We start from the raw sequence: 15619 nt of genomic DNA on the forward strand, positions 1-15619 counted from the left end.
TCGAACCGGATACGTTCAAACACCAAGATAAGTAATGGTGAGAAAATCAAACTGATAAACGCTCTCCCTATTTAAGAGGAAGCACCCTTACCAATAAGTTCGAATTTGTCGCCCCAAGATCTAACTTGAAAGTTTGCAATTGATTATGGAACTAACAAACTTAGCAATAGAACTACTAAGCCCTTTAGTTATAAATAGATGAAAAATGTTCAAACAACTCAAGAAACTAATAAAAAGTTAATTGATTGATCAAACATGTAGATGTGAAACTAAATCAAACAAGTTAATTTAATCTCAAGAAATTCAATAAGGAACACCTTAAGGAATAAGAGTTAACAACTCAAATAAAACTTCATTCAGAAATGTATATTGATCTTATGTGCTTTAGCCGAAATATATAGCTCTATTTATAGAGTTTTGAAATGATTCTAACCCTAAAAAGGACTAAGAGATAAGCAATAAAGAATCAAACCCTAAAAGACTTCTAATGTGCGGCTGCCTCCTTCTCTAAGCATAAGTGGTGGCTGCCCTAGGGTTAGGTGAGACCTCCAATGCTTCTAGAAACCTTAATGTGCGGCCCAATGCTTAGGGTGCGTTGATGTAGAAACCCTAATGTGCGGCCCAATGCTTCTAGAAACCCTAGGAAAGCCTGTTGACTTTGATCCCCGATCTTTGACCTTGACCTTGTTCCATGACCCGAAGTTTAAGCTTCATTAATAGCAATTAATGTCACTATCTTCAAGGCATTGTTATCTTCATTAAAAGCACCATCATTAGCCATCTTCAAAACATGCTCCAAGTAAGAATTTAAGGCTTGCTTGAACCTTTTACTCCTTGCTCGTGTCATCGGTCCTCCATAGGCTAGTGGATCCATGCTAGTTGACTTAGATGCATCTTTGGTTGCATCAATTGAATGACCAAGATGGATGTGAGGGTGTGAGATCCTTCGGATCTTCGTTGAATTTTGGAAAATAGGGCCCAGACTGAGACAGGATGGTGTTTCAGAGCGACATTCTATCTGATATGATTTTTTGGAAGAATTGCAACCTTTTTTACATTCAAGGAAGGAGTGATAAAATCGATCTTGACTTTCTATCCCAATTATCCAAAATCTTTTTATATGGACCCTCCTAGTCCTTCTTTCTTTATCTTTATGGCACAATTTAGTCCCGGTGTGCACCCAAATCAACCCTGAAGGAATGTCTATACAAGAATTTGAACTTTGGGTCTATAGACGTATCCTAGCCTTCTATCGGACTATCGTACCAAATCCGGAAGACTTTTCCGCCTCATTCCCTTGGAAACTTTTCCCACTATTACGGGGAAACATTTCCTTCAACTTCCGAACAGTTCGGTATCTTTGGTACCTCACATGTCTGTATCTTCCTGTAGAACTACCATTGTTACAAACCTTATGGTTCTTACGAGAGAAGAGAATGAGTCACATCCGACTGGCAATTTTTCCTACTATTTGACAATCGGTGAGCATGGCAATCACAGGGCTCGAGAAGGTTGGTAAACCAAGCAGTCTTCTCCACATGGCGGATCATGATAAGGCTTTGACCTACCATACCATCCTCTTTCTCCATCAAATGACACAACTCAAATGACACTTTCAATGAGACATTACAGAATGGAGAACTCTCCCCGGACATTTTGAAGAGATGCCCCTTGTCATTAAACATGCTTTACTTCACAAAGGGAATGAGCTAAATCATACAGCTAATGAGGTGATTCCAGTCATCAACATGCAAAGACAATCCTCGAATCAAAGATGGTTGTTCACTTCAACCTCTTCAATACAGTCACCTCCAGCTAGGCAACAATCTGAAACTACGTCTTCAATGTCAATGAATCCAGCCTTTCAGGAACCATGGTCACAACTAGAAGAATCTCTTCTCCCAGCCTCACAACTTTTGGCCCAAATGACACCTTTAAGGCCTTCTAGGCCTTGTCCAACTAGCAGGCCCAACCCATCAAGGAGAAGGCGTCGAAGCTATAGAGATAGTGACTCAGATGATTCTGATGATAACTACTCAGAGTGTGGATCCACAAACAGACAAAACAAGTGATGTCATAATGCACTCCCAACAGCAAGATTCTATATTATTAGTCCCCATCATTTAGAGTCGTTTGGCCTTATATGTCATTATTAGGGTCTCCATTATTAAAGTTGATGTTTTGGCCTTATATGTCATTATTAGGGTCTCCATTATTAAGGTTGATATTATTAAAGTCGTTTGGACTTATATGTCTTGGAGTCTTGTAAGAAGGAATATATTCCTTCACATGTGTAATTTAGAGATAAGGTGTAAGAGTCATGTGCATGCATTAAGCATAGTAGTCTTGCCAGGTGGCAAGAGTTTGTGGATTGTAAGTTTATCTTGACGTTTCCCCTTTTCCTATATAAAGGAGGGTTCGTCTCTCTTGTAAATCAGGTTGTCGAAGGAATAAACACTTATCTTTCTCTTATCTTTCATGGCTTTCTAATTTCTCTCTATTCTTCTTTTCTATTCTAAGGCAATGAATTAGCTGTTGCTACGATCTGTTTCTGTTATAATCCAAAAGGGCTAACTCGACTAACTCGGCTATTCGAGTTTCGAAGGAGCAGAAAGACCCCCATGGCGAGGTGCCTCTTTAGTCTTAGCTTAAAGAAACTCTCTTGCCTTGAGTAAGGATATCCTCCTTGAGTTTACAGCATGAGGATTATAGCATGAACAGCTCTCGGCGTCCATCTTCTATAAAAGCTAGCTAAACCATGAAAGCTTCTTACATCATTTACACTTGTGTGTGTTGGCCATTCTCTAATTACTTTTACCTTTTCTTGATCAACATGAATACCTTTGTCATTGACAATATATCCAAGAAAAGTAATTTCATTAGTGCAAAACAACATTTCTTTAGATTAGCATACAACTTCTCTTCTAAGCACATAAAAACACAAGTCAAATGTTGTACATGCTCATCTAAATTTTTGCTATAAACCAAGATATCATCAAAATAGACAATAATAAATTTGCCTATGAATGCTCTTAAAACATGATTCATCAATCTCATGAAAGTGCTTGGTGCATTAGTTAAACCAAAAGGCATTACTAACCACTCATATAAACCATGTTTAGTTTTAAAAGTTATTTTCCATTCATCACCTTCTCTCATTCTAATTTGATGATAACCAGATTTCAAATCAATTTTTGAAAACAAATATGAACCATGCAATTCATCCAACATGTCATCTAGCCTAGGAATGGGATGTCTATACTCCATACTAATAGCCATTACTTGGTATTAATTACCCCATTAACTTGTATATGGTGGCTCTTAATAACCACTACCCACATTGATAGCCATTACTTGGTATTAATTACCACATTAACTTGTACGTGGCTACATGTAACCTTAATTGTTATTAACATAAAAACAAGTTAAATATTATTCCTTGGGCCTCCATGGATGCTTTATTGGGTTGAAGTTCTTGGGCTTTCCAAATGTCCCTAATTAAACCCAATATGGCTTGTTGAAGCTTCTTGGATTTGGACCTTGTGATTGGGCCTTCTTGTACTATTAATGGATCTTGGATCTCTTTAAGCTTTGAACTTGGATTCACATCACAAATCAAGAACTAGAGAGGAGTTGACTGGTCAACCGTAGTCCTAGATTCTATGAGCCGACTTAACGAAATAAGGAAAAATTTGTGTGGGCCTACCTAATAACACTCCGACCTAAATTACTTAAATGTCGGCGTCCGGGATATCAACACGATCGTGTTCCTGCTTGTATTATGCTTGGATTAATTGAAAACAACATGATTTCTCCCTTTCGCGTGTGGATTTACGTCTCATCAGCTTGATGATTAAGCAAAGCATCAACGCCACCGGCCAAGCTTGTCAACTGCGTTCGTGATTGTTTAGGCTAATCCTTGTGCCATTAGGAGCCCTCATGCCGAGAGGAACAAGGAATGATGGAGATCCAATGGTCTAAGTCCTGAATTTGGGAGTGCCTCGATTCTCATTGTTCCTCCTTCCTCCAAAAGATTCAACCAAGATCATTCGAGAATGATATCAATGCTCGATCAATTGATCTCATTTCATTCCAGAATGATATCTATACTTGATCAACTTATTTAAAATTTCCTTGCATTTATCCAAGCAATGGATATGTGCCTATGCTTATGCTTACACGCCCTTTCACTCGACAATCGTGCTTATGCTCCCCAAATAGAATCAACCAATCATACTAAACAAAGATTAGAAAGAGAGGCTAAAAGAAAGGAAAGAATCACAAGTTCTTTGTTCTTCCTGCATACGGATGGGCGTATGGATCAAATCGAATTGATTTAGACACTAGGGTAGACAAAGAACACAAAAGAAAGGAAGGGCCTTGAGCGATAAGTCTATGTTAGCGAGGGCAACTCGTGATTAGCTCATAAAGTTCTTGAAAGAACCCATAACTTGATTTCCCACAAGGTAGAAAACTGAAATAGTATGCTAATTAGCCTCAAGTATTTGGTTGCATGCATTTTTTATGGTGCGAAATCCCTCATTCCATAAGAAAAACTAACTAGAAGCTAAATACGAATTAATAAACAAAGAAAGATGAATAACTAAAGTCAAATCAAGAACCGGAGAAGAGTTGACTGGTCTTGATTGTTGGTCAAGCTGTAGTCCTAGATTCTATGAGCCGACAATGAAACAAGGAGAAATTTGTGTGGGCCAACCTAATAACTCTCCGACCTAGATTACTTCATTGTATGCGTCCCAGACATCAAGGCAATTGGCGTTCCTGCTTGTATTACGCTTGGATTAATCAAAATCAACATTATTTCTCCCTTTCTGGCATGTGGATTTACGTCGTTTGGCTTGATGATCAAGCAAAGCATCAACCCCACCGGCCAAGCTTGTCAACTGCCTTCTCATGATTCTTTATGCTAATCCTTGTGCCATTAGGAGTCCTCGTGCCTAGAGGAACAAGGATGGATGGAGATCCTAATGGTCCAAGTCCTAAATTTGGGCGTGCCTCGATTCTCGTCGTTCCTCCTTCCTCCAAAAGATTCAACCGAGATCATTCGAGAATGATATCAATACTCGATCAACTGATCTCATTTCATTCTAGAATGATATCTATACTCGATCAACTAAAATAATTTCCTTGCATTTGTCCAAGCAATGGATCATGCCTATGCTTATGCTTACACGCCCTTTCACTCGACACTCATGTTTATGCTCGCCAAATCGAATCAACCTATCATATTCAAGAAAGATTATTAAAAGAGGCACAAAGAAAGGAAAGAAATCGCAAGTTCTTTGCTCTTCTCTCTACGGTTGGGCGTATGGATCAAATCGAATTGATTTAGGCACTAAGGTAGACAAAGAACATAAAAGAAAGGAAGGACGACCGATAAATTTGTGTTAGCGAGTGCGACTCGTGATTAGCTCGCAAAGTTCTTGAAAGAACCCATAACTTGATTTCCCATAAGATAGAGAACGAAAATAGTATGTTAATTAGCCTCAAGTATTCGGTTGCATGCGGTTTTTATGGTGCGAAATCCCTCATTCCATAAGAAAAAGAAACTAGAAGCTAAATACGAATTAATAAATAAAGAAAGATGAATAAACTAAAGTCAAATCAAGAACCAGAGAGGAGTTGACTGGTCAACCGTAGTCCTAGATTCTATGAGCCAGCTTAACGAAAACAAGGAGAAATTAGTGTGAGCCTACCTAATAACACTCCGTCCTAAATTACTTCATTGTATGCGTCGCAGACATCAAATTGGTTGCGTTCCTGCTTGTATTACGCTTGAATTAATCGAAAACAACATGATTTCTCCCTTTTGTGGGTGGATTTACGTCTCGTCCCGCTTGATGATCAAGCAAAGCATCAACCCCACCAGCCAAGCTTATCAACTACCTTCTCATGATTCTTTACGCTAATCCTTGTGCCATCAGGAGTCCTCGTGCCGAGAGGAACAAGGAATGATGGAGATCCCAATGGTCCAAGTCCTGAATTTGGGCGTGCCTCGATTCTCGTCGTTCCCTCCTTCCTCCAAAAGATTCGACCAAGATCGTTTGAGAATTATATCAATGCTTGATCAACTGATCTTATTTCATTCGAGAATGATTTCAATACTCGATCACTTAATTTAATTTCCTTGCATTTGTCCAAATAATGGATCTGTGCCTATGCTTGCCGCTTACACGCGCTTTCACTCGACATTCGTGCTTATACTCCCTAAATAGAACCAAACAAGCATACTAAATGAGGATTAGAAAGATAGGCATAAAAAGAAAGAAATCGCAAGTTTTTGTTCTACCTGCGGTTGGGTGTAAGGATCAAATCGAATCGATTTAGACACTAGGGTAGACAAAGAACACAAAAGAAAGGAAGGATCACGGCGATAAGTCTATGTTAGCGAGGGGCGACTCGTGATTAGCTCGTAAAGTTCTTGAAAGAACCCATAACTTCATTTCCCATAACGTAGAAAACTAAAATAGTATGCTCATTAGCACGAAGTATTCGGTTGCATGTGGTTTCTATGATGCGAAATCCGTCATTCCATACGAATTAATAAATAAATTCGAATTAATACGAATTAATAAATAAATACGAATTAATAAATAAATACGAATTAATAAAGAAATCGCAATTAATAAATAAACTAGAAACTAAATACGAATTAATAAATAAATAAAGAATAATAAACTAAAGTCAAATCAAGAACACGAGAGGAGTTGGTGGTAAACTGTAGTCCTAGATTCTATGAGCTGACTTAACGAAGACAAGGAGAAATTAGGTATGCGCTACCTAATAAGACTCTGTCCTTAATCACTTCATTGTATGCATCCCAAATATCAAAGCGGTTGCGTTCACGCTTGTATTATTCGAAATAATATGATTTCTCCCTCATGCTCTTGGATTTACGTCTCGTCCCGGCTTGATGATCAAGGAAAGCATCAAAGCCACCAGCGAAGCTTGTCAACTACCTTCTAATGATTCTTTACTCTAATCCTTGTGCCATCGGGAGTCCTCGTGCCGATAGGAGCGAGGTGTCTGAATCCCAATGGTGCAAGTCCCGAATTTGGGTGTGCCTCAATTCTCGTCGTTCCCTTCTTCCTCCAAAAATTCGACTGAGATCATTCGAGAATGATATCAATACTCGATGAACTAAGTTAATTTCCTTGCGCTTACGCGCTTTCACTCGACACTAGTGCTTATGCTCCCCAAATAGAACCAAACCATCATACTAAATGAGGATTAGAAAGAGAGCCTGAGGAAAAGAAGTTTTCTTCTCCATACAATTTGGACTTGTTTATATAGAGTACAAGTCCATGCACACACTACTAAAATAGACTCACACACATAGGATTACTTTTACTCTTAAATGGCCTTAGTAACCACTATCCACACTAATAGCCATTACTTGGTATTGATTACCCCATTAACTTGTATATGGTGGCTCTTAATAACCACTACCCACATTGATAGCCATTACTTGGTATTAATTACCACATTAACTTGTATGGTGGCTACATGTAACCCTAATTGTTATTAACATGAAAACAAGTTAAATATTATTCCTTGGGCCTCCATGGATGCCTTATTGGGTTGAAGTTCTTGGGCTTTCCAAATGTCCCTAATTAAATCCAATATGGCTTGTTGAAGCTTCTTGGATTTGGACCTTGTGATTGGGCCTTCTTGTACTATTAATGGATCTTGGATCTCTTTAAGTTTTGAACTTGGATTCACATCAATTCTTGTCTTTATTGCATCAATTTGTGGCCAAAAGAAATGATTTTCTAAAACATCTAAAGTCTTTCTCACACCAAAGTGCCCCATCAAACCCCACCATGTGCCTCCCTCACAAGCAACTCTCTTAAAGAAGATTGAGGCACACATAACTTATTTTCTTTAAAAGAAAACCATCATGTCTATAGAACTTGTCAAACCCCCTCTCTCACATGCCCCATATACATTAGCAAAATCATGGTCTGAATTATATAATTCCTTAATGAACTCAAAACCCAATAATTTTGCATCAAGTGTAGAAATTAGAGCATACCTTCTAGATAGAGCATCGGCAACAACATTCTTTTTACCTTGTTTGTACTTGATGATGTATGGAAAGGATTCAATAAATTCCACCCATTTAGCATGCCTACGACAGCTTCCCTTGTCCTTTGAGATATTTCAAAGACTCATGGTCGGTGTGTATAATGAATTCCTTATACCAAAGATAGTGCTGCCATGTCTCTAAAACTCTTACCAAAGCATAAAACTCTTTGTCATAAGTTGGGTACTTTAGACTTGCTCCACTTAGCTTCCTCACTAAAGAGCATGAATTGGTCTTCCTTCTTGCATCAAGACTCCACCAATACCTATTCCACTTGCATCACACTCAACCTCAAAGGTTTTAGCAAAGTCGGGCAAAGCAAATAAAGGTGCTGAACTAAGTTTTCTTTTAGCAAGTTAAAAGCATCATCTTGTTCTTTCCCCACTTGAAACCCACATTCTTTTTAATGCATTCAGTTAAAGGTGCAGTAATTGTAGAGAAATCCTTAATAAATCTCCTATAAAAGCTAGCAAGACCATGAAAACTCCTAACATCATGCACACTAGTAGGTTTTGTCCACTCTCTAATTACTTTTACTTTTCTTGATCAACATGAATTCCCTTGTCATTAACAATATATCCAAGAAAAGTAATTTAATTAGTGCAAAAGTGCATTTCTTAAGATTAGCATATAATGTCTCTTGCCTTAACACATCAAAACCAGCTTTAAGTGTATTACATGCTCATCTAAAGATTTGCTATACACAAGAATATCATCAAAATAAACCACTACAAACTTTCCAATGAAAGCGCAAAACATGATTCATCAATCGCATAAAAGTACTTGGAGCATTAGTTAAACCAAACGGTATGACTAACCACTCATATAATCCATGTTTTGTTTTGAAAGCGGTTTTCCATTCATCACCCTCACGCATTCTTATTTGATGATATCCAGATTTTAAATCCACTTTAGAAAACACACAAGCACCGTGCAATTCATCCAACATGTCATCTAGCCTAGGTATAGGATGGCGATACTTTACCGTTATTTTGTTGACGCGACAATCAACACACATCCTCCATGAACCATCTTTCTTAGGCACTAAAATTACAGGAACCGCACAAGGACTCATGCTTTCTCTTACGTACCCCTTATCCATAAGCTCACTCCACTTGCCTTTGGATTTCTTTTGTCTCCTCGGGGTTGCATCTATATGCTGGCCTATTAGGTATGCTTGCACCCGGAATGAAATCAATTTGATGTTCAATTCCTCGAATTGGTGGTAATCCTTTAGGCACATCTTCGGAAATAGCTCTTCATATTCTGCAAAAGCTCAAGAACAACACAAGGCAAATCCTTATTAAGATCATTAGAAATCATTAAAACTTCCTTGTACATGAGTACAAGTAAGGGCTGCCTCAAGGTTAGTGTTCTCCTCACATCACTTGGCTTTGCATACACATTCATCTTTCTTTCACTCTCATCTCCCTTGTTTTCTCTCACCTTGTGTTTCCCATTACACTCACTTTTACCACTTACCTCACCTTTTCTTTTTCACTATTTCTTGCTCCCTCCCTGATATTCCCCATATGAAGATTCAAGCTCTTCATATTGTTGTTTAATTCTCACTTGATCATCAAAAATGGCCTTGGGAGGTAATGGTCCAAGATTGAACTTTTGTCCATCAATAGTCAGGGAATATCGATTCTTGAACCCATCATAAATCACACGCCTATCATATTGCCAAGGTCTTCCCAATAAAACATGTCCGGCATACATGGGAACCACATCACAAAGCACCTCATCCTTATATCTCCCAATGGAAAAGAAATTAGCACTTATTTATTTACCTTCACAACACCACTATCATTCAACCATTGCAACTTGTAAGGCCTTGGGTGTTTGGTAGTTGGTAATTTCAATTTCTCCACAAGCAAAGTACTAGCAACATTAGTACAACTTCCACTATCAACAATCATGTTACACAACTTATTAGCAATTAGACAATGAGTATGAAACAAATTCTCACGCTGCTCTCCATGTTCATCGTGTTTACATTGCAAACTAAGTGTGCATTGTACTACTAACACATCCCCTTTAGCATACTCAACATCACTAACATCCTCTAAAGTTGGCATGTCATCATTCTCATCATCATTTTCATTTTCACTTTCAGATTCAACAATTCCATCTCTAACAATCATGGTCCTCTTATTAGGGCAATCACGTGCATAATGACCATGTCGAACACTTAAAACACTTCAAGCTTCTAGATTGATTAGCTTGATTCTCAACTTTGTTTTGCTGCCTATTTCATTTTTATTCTTATTCTCATCCACTTTAAACTTAGCAAATTTATAATCCTTTTTACTCCAATTCGATTTCCAATTAGAAGAACTAGAACTCGAATTAAGTTTAGAATCAAACTTACTTGCACCTTTCGGCCAGGTTGCCTTTCAATTTTCATGGCCACATTCACCATGTCCTCAAGCTCCACATAATGTTGCAACTCCACAAGATCAGCAATATTCTTGTTTAGACCATTCAAGAATCTTGCCATGGTAGCCTCTCTATCCTCCTCCATATTTGCTTTAATCATAGCCATTTCCATTTCTTTGTGGTACTCCTCCACACTCATGGTTCCTTGCCTTAGAGTTTGCAATCGTTGATGCAAATCTCTATAGTAATAGTTAGGAATGAACCTCTTCCTCATGTGATGCGTTTCATCTCCATCCATGACCCTACGGGTCTTTCTCCATTCGTCTCCTTTCCCTACACAATTGATGCCACCAAACACTAGCGTAATCACAAAACTCAACGGCAAGTTTTACCTTTTCTCCTCCGAATAGTTATGGCATTCGAAGATCATCTCCACCTTTGCTCCCATTCCAAGTAGACATCAGGATCATTCTTTCCTTGAAAGGAAGGAATTTTCATTTTGATGCTGCCTAGGTTGCGATCTACACCATCTTGCCTTGATCTCCTATTGTGTCTCCTAGGATGGTCATCTCCACCAAAAGTGGTTGCTTGGTCATCCTCCAAATCATCTTGGCATCATAATCCTCTTGTTCAAAGGCTAGTTGCCTTTCTCTTCTAAAGGCTCATTTTGAATTCTTGTAATAGTTTCACCTTGCCTTCTCACACTTTCAACAACATCATCCATTCGCCTATACATTCTTTCAAACTCTTTTTGCATTGCTTGCAAAGTTTGCTCAATGGATGCTCCAACACTACTTGAAACTTGTTCTTTTGACATTCTTGAAAACCACGAAAACAAGTTAGTATAGCCTCACAAGAACACTGCTTCGCGTGTGTCTCTCAATTAAAATGTCGCTCGTGTTTCACTCAAAGTTTTGGCTTTTCTCGATGCTAGTCTCACCACTATTGCCTTTTACCTCTCTTGCTTTTGCTTTAGGTTCTTAGATGAACTAAATCACCTAAACAAACCAAATCAGATTATGGCAATTCAATGGAGTGAAAAGAAAAAAAAGGTTGGTCTAGATTAAGTTGTTAGGTCACGCCAAATTTAAAGTAGCTAGACACAAGAAAGCAATAAAATAAAATAATAGAATAGGATTTCTATGCCGCCCAAACTTTCTTTTTTTTTTTTTTGATCTTCCGATTCTTTTTTAATGATAATAACACAAGTGAAAGAAATTATGAACAACACAATTTTTTTTTTTTTAGCAAGGGACAACGAAGTTTTACTTTATGCGCACAAAGGTGTAAACTTTGAAAGAAAGAGTACTTAGAAGGAAAATATTGAAACAAGAAGAATTTGGCACAAAAAAATAAAGAAGATGAGAAACTTTAATAACACACGAACACAAAGATAAGCAAACCTCAACTTGAAGCAAGCTCGATGCAAATGATAGGAAATCATCATCTTAGCAACTTTTAATAACTAATGATTTATGATACATATGGAATGCAAGAAAACACCCTCCAATCAAGATGATTCCAAAACCCAAGGATCTCATCAAGTGAAGTTAGGAAAAACTAGTTCCAACAATGAAACTAGCACTTGAATTCAACTCCAAACGCCACAAACCAAGTATGATTTGATAAGTTAAGAATCAAACACAAGATTTTGGTTAGAGAGCATACAAACTAAAAATAGTTTGATAAGTTCAAAGTTCATGCAAGAACTTAAGCAAAACACTCACAAAGAGCAAACAAAGATTATCATTCAAAATTCTATATTTACAAATGGATTTGGCTTTGATATTTATAGCCAAAACAAGACAAAGAAACCTAAATGGATGTCTTTTGAGCTTCCCATGTTTTTCCTTTAATTCCCCTTAAAACTTATTAAAAGTGGCTGTTTTACATTGATGTCACTCATTTTGTAACTCCCAAATGACAACTAATTATGTGTATCCATTTTGTAACTCCAAATTATGACTAATTATGTGCACCTATTTTGTAACTCTAAAAGACAACTAATCACACCATAACTTAAGAGAAACCTAATAAAATGAAAATAAAAAAAGGCTTCAAATGAATCTTATTGGACCTATGAGTTCAGCCCAAACTTATTGCACTAAATTGATGATTTTGGATCCTTTTGCAATCCTAAATCTTGGACTGAGCCTTGTTGTGTTTGAACACTCAAATGTCTTTAATTAAGCCCAACAAAGCTTCTTGCATACTTTTGGACTTGGATCTTGTCATTGGACCTCCTTGAAAGCTTAAAGGATCATTTGTAATTCTTGTCTTTATTGCATCACTAAGTATGTCCATGAGGAAGGTTAACACGGCCGTGTTGGATTCAACAACGGCCGTGTTCCCAATATGGCCACCAACACGCAGCGTATTGGCTGCATCAAACATCAAAGAAAAAGAGGTTTTTAGGGAGCACGGCCAGAGAGTAACACGGGCATCAACACCATAACGTGTTGAGAACACGAACATCAACACGGCCATGTTCATGGCAGCTGGTCAAATTCATTTAAAAAGAAAGAAAAGAAAAAAAGGGAGGCAGCTAGGGTTAGAATGTCCAAAACTCATCTTTTCTCCTGTCTAAGGGTTTCGAGTTGAAACTAAGAGAAAAGGAGACTTGGATCAAGCTTTCACTTGGATTCTCTTGAAGATCAAAGATTGGCGAGGATTGTCGATTGGTTTCAATCCGAGTAAGAGGAACGAATCGATCCAAAATTGGGCACGAGGGAATTAGAGCTATTTACTCTCATCCAAGGGTGTATTTGGGTTCATCTACCTTTACTCATTTTTGTAATTGAATTCTTGTTGGTTGTGATTATGAACATGATTAGCTAAACTTATTAACCCATGGGGTTCTTTATCTAGGTATTTTTGTACTTCAATTTTGAATTGAATGTATTGATTGTCAATATTGGTTTGCAATGGAAGTATTTATTGATTTGTTCTTCATATCTTGTTGAATGATTTTTGAAATTTGAATGATCTTGAGAAAGACTTTTAGGTTTGGATTGTCCTTTGCAACCTAGAATTGAATTCGCCTAGAGATAGGGTGTTCGTTCTGGGATTGAGAATTAACAACTCTCAATAGTGTTAAATGGTACATAATGCTAATTTGGGTAATTAGAGTTAGGAAGAGATTTCAACCTAATTAATCTAAGTTAAGATGTTAGTGTCCTTGAAAGGCATTAATTGTAGAGATTTTCCCACGAAATTAGATTCAATCAATCAATTCCACCCTTAGCTTCCATTCCTTAGAGACAAGAATTCCCAAAGGGTTATTCCTTTACTTGAATTAATCATTCCCTAGTATACGTGGTTAAATGACAATTAGAGTAGCTATTAGTTAATTTAGAAATTATTCATTAACACCATTTTTTTTTGTGAATAGATAATAGAAGATTGAGTAGATTTAGGTTCACCGTTCTTTTGGGAATACGACCTTGGTACTCGCCGTTAGCTATAGCTCCTTAGGTACACTTTAGGTCATAGTCTTGCTTGACTTAGCACACATCAAAGCATATAGTAAGTAAGGCGGTAGTTGATGCATTAAGCGATTAAACACTACCCTTTAAACACTTTGAGTGATTTAGAGTGAATCTGGTGAGGAGTTGGTTCAGAATAATTTTGTTGAGATAGTATTTTGTGAATTATTGGCATCTTGGTTGTGATACTTGAATTAATTGCTTCGTTTCTTTTGTTTGACTTACGCTTGTTAAGGATATGTGCAAGAGCTCTCTAGCTTGTCCGTCAGTTTAAGTGTTGTTCCTTAGTGGTTTATTTTCCTTATTTTACTTTTGATTGCTTGAGGACAAGCAATGAGCTAAGTGTGGGGTTATTTGATGTGCGTAAAATGCACACATCTAAATGGGATTTTTAAGATTGATTTTATGGACATTTGGATATGAATTGGTCCCCAACACTCACCTATGCATCTATTTGTGTGCATTAGGTTCAAAGAAGTCAAAGAATGATAAAGGGAAGAATTGGAGCATAATTGGACGTCAAGCTGCGAAAAAGCTAAATGCGAGCATGGGAAGGCGAACATGGCGTGTTGGTTTCAACGGCCGTGTTCTAACTGCGGGTATTACCATGACCGTTTTGGGTTGCATTGAACATCAAAGAAGAAGAGGCGTTAGGGAGCACGACCATATAGAGTAACACGGCCAGGAACGCAAAGCGGTGTTCCCGACCGCAACGAAGGGGCTTGGATCAGGTTTACATTAAGAACCTCCAAGGATTAGAACCGAACCCTAATGATTATGAACCCGTGAATTACTATCTTAGAAACCCAAGAACAAATTGAGTTTCAAAACCCAAGAACCGCTTAAATCAGATTTACAGGTATGGTTGATCAAGATCGGAACCTAAAGAAAACTAAGTTCTTTAAACCCTAACCGCCAACACGCCACAAGGATGGTCGATTCCTTGATAAGTGGTTTATGCATTCAACAAGAATTCAAGCAAATATGCAAAGAAAACAACTACTATAATTTTATCAAAATTTGAATTCCCAAAACACAACTTAAGGGGCGTTTTATAGCCACCTAACATAAGAAACCTAGTAAACTATTAACCCTGGCTGCCCACGTAAGAAAAATGGGCAATAACATTGTTCGAACTTAAAGAAGAGATTTCAGCCCACATTAGTCTTCATGTATTTGGACTTGCAAAACATTAAATAAAGCCCATTCAGATGTGTCTTTACTTGGGCCCATCTAACTGTGACCAATTGGGCTTCCTTGACTAGCCCAATCTTGCATATAGCCAATTAAGGCTTCTTGTAGCTTCTTGGACCTTGACCTTGTAATTGGGCCTTGTAGCATGCTCAATGGATCCTTAGCTTTATCTTTGGTTTCTTGTTGTCCTCTCCATCAAGTCCATCTTTAAGCTTGGCCATGTCCATATCATTCCCTCATGCTGGGATGGTTTTGTCCTCGGGCCAGGTTCATACTTCATCAAAGGACTCAAATCAGCTACATTAAATGTACCACTCACATTATACTCACCTTTTAAATCAATCTTGTAGGCATTGTCATTGATCCTCCAAGGGACTTGAAATGGACCATCACCCTCGGACTTAGTTTAGACTTTCTTTGATTTGGGAACCTTTCTTTCGCAATGCACCCC

The sequence above is a fragment of the Ricinus communis genome, chromosome 6 (assembly GCF_019578655.1).
Source record: "Ricinus communis isolate WT05 ecotype wild-type chromosome 6, ASM1957865v1, whole genome shotgun sequence".
NCBI classification, from domain to species: Eukaryota; Viridiplantae; Streptophyta; class Magnoliopsida; order Malpighiales; family Euphorbiaceae; genus Ricinus; species Ricinus communis.